Source organism: Myotis nattereri (genome assembly GCF_964212035.1).
Source record: "Myotis nattereri genome assembly, chromosome: Y".
Taxonomy (NCBI): Eukaryota; Metazoa; Chordata; class Mammalia; order Chiroptera; family Vespertilionidae; genus Myotis; species Myotis nattereri.
In genome coordinates, this window is record NC_138094.1 from 3,311,994 (window position 1) to 3,314,986 (window position 2,993).

The following is a 2,993-nucleotide window of genomic DNA, read 5'->3' on the forward strand; positions in this document are numbered from 1 at the left end:
AGACATTGAAGGCAAGAGAGAAAATGTGCATCCTGAGAAGATGTGCTGCTCTTGGAAGAATTATGAGACTCGAGTACTTTAGAAATACAGAAAAATATGGCATATGTCTGAAAAAATTATTGGGGACAATGTTGAAAGATTCTAAATATGGATGATGGAAAACATATTGATTTTGGCCTACCAAACAGAGATTCTGCACTTATATCAACATGGTGGATCACTACAAAAATGTTAAAATTATATTGGATTATGTTGTCAATAAATGCATCCAATTATGGCATCATAAATATGAAATAGAAAATCCCATCTTCTGTTTTAAGTAAGGATTGGGCAGTTCAAAAGAGTAGGGAGGTTAATAATTTAGATTGGGTTGGTTATATTAAATCTATTTTCAACTCTTTAATTGTTCATGTGACATCTTTCACAGATTCATTGATAATTATACTGATTATTGGAAATGGCATATGTGAAGTGCTGCATGATGACTTATCTGGGAAAATAAGATCTTGGAAATGGAAGTCTTCCAATGGGAAAAATTTAAAAGTGATGGGTGACATAGAAAAATGATGGGTGACACACCTTGGTGACACAGAAAAATGAGCATTGTCTGGTCATTAAAGTCATGATAGAACTGATCAACATAACAAAGAGCAGTCAAAGGAGACATTAATGAGCCTATCTGGCACTGAATTACAGTAGTGGCAAATCAATTATAGTGTTTCTACATCTAAGGAGAGAAAGCCCTATACCTTTATCTCAAAACTATTGAAGTACAAATGGTCCAACTGTGTTCCAGGGGCCTGGCAATCTATGCCCTATTATTTCTTATAGAATCTCAGAGATGCCTTGTCACTTAATATAGAACAATTGTAGGAAATTCCCACTTCCATGCCCACAGATTTATTCTAATAGAGCAACACATACTTCTCTACATATCATGTATGACTACTGATAAACCAGGAGGAAAAACCTGAAGTTTCTGCAGATGCCATAAAATATTGACTATCTGTTACAGAAAAAGCTCACAGACCTCTGATATAGGGTCCTAGAATCCCTTTATAATATTTTCATAGGAGTTTGAGAACTTTGGAAGTGATAATTACCCTAAAACCATCTTTTTCAACCTAATTAGCTATTCCTGATTATAGGAACACTGTGGAGCATCTGAAAATATATTTTCATACTTCTGTGTAAAATTGGTGTATGCTCAAATGAAACTAGTCCAAGGCAGTGGCTGTTCTTTGTAAAGGCTCATGATAAAATTCAGATTCAATGGGTGAGTTGGAATGAGTGTTTTTCCCATTCATGCCAGTCTAGTTCTCAGACTCTTTTGATTTATGACAAACTGATAATACTTTACTGTAACACTCTACATCTCCCACTGTCCATACTTCACTGTTTCTCTCTGAGCCCTCAGAGTACAAACTGCTCTGTGGCACTCCAAGGCTACTAGAGACCACAATTTCATTTTTGCTACTCACTAGGCTCCATCTGCACATTCTCCAGGATGACACTGCAAATCCTGACACCAACACTCGATTAAACTCTAGGGCACTCACCTTCCTCACACCTCTGTGAAGTAATTGGAACTCTCAAGCATGACACACGTTGGTAAACCCATCGGATCTCATTGCCCAGTACACACTTTGATCTGCACAACCCTCCACTGTGACATTTTAGGGTGCTTCCTGTCTGCACTCAATCATGAAAAACCAGGGATTCCACAGCACACATTATGTGACTGCACTCCATCATTCCATGGCCCACATTCCAGTATGATAACACATGGTTCTGACACTCCACACAGACTGCTTATATCTCTAAATACGCCATTACCCACACTCCACTGTCACATTTAAAGTTCTACACTGCTCACAAACCAATAAGGCAGTTCAGGGTTCTCACTTCCATTCCTTCTCTCTGACACACACATAGCTTCCTCTACCAACATCACCATCATGCCACTTGTCTGCTGTCACAACTTTGGTATTATCAAAGGCCACAATCAATTATGAACCAAGATGAGCCACTGCACCCAATCATGAATGAATCAAACTTGGAAAAGAAAGTTCTTTTGTAAAATTGGAGAAGTGAGATTAGATCACAATACAACATTCAAAATCATCTCCATCCCCAAAATAAGCATGTAAACAACACCCTCTTCTGTTACTATAGTGTCCTTACTGAGACTATGCAGGGAGACCAAAACAAAGGACATCAAGATCCTCTACAATGTTCTTTTATTTTAGGTTCTTGAAAAATTGCATAAACTTGACCCATCGGTTGTCAAACTTGATCATCATGGTTCACTGCATTGTAGATAGATGGGAGATAATTAAACTGTGGGAAGTGGAAGGTTTTAGCCTCTTGCTGATACCTATCTGTCCATCACAGGTGGATTCCACCCATGCAAACCTTAAGGGGGCTCAAACTATGTGGAGCAAATATTCAGATGAGGGTCATGTCACCACCCCTCAAAAGATACTGAAGTATATTAAAGAGGGCTTCCTTGGTTTCAAAAAAGATATGCTTAACTGTGGGTGGCCTAGTTACCAAGCAACCCAAACTATCCATTATGTCCTGGCTGTGATGTAACCCACAGTCATCAGAGACCATGTATGGGAGGATGAGAAACACAATTTAAAATGGCAAATTTATTATCAAACCAGAGAGAACCCTGGAGGACAAAGCTTTCATATAAGTAGTGGCCAAAGAGTCTCTGGGCCCCAAAGTTCTCCTCTGGATTAATCCTTAAACCTATACTCCTGGAGAGATCCCTAGGAACTCTTGAGAGAGGAAGGAAAAACATGGATTGACTTAAAGATAATATTTCATAATATTGATGAACAAGAGCAATTCTGGATATTCATTCAGCACAGTGGGTAAGGGAAAAAATGAAAATTGGCTGAGTATGGGGCAGTTCAATTCCTTATTCAAGTTTCTTATATGACTCTTGAAAAGACAGGTAAGAAACATGATTGGAAATTTCCTCA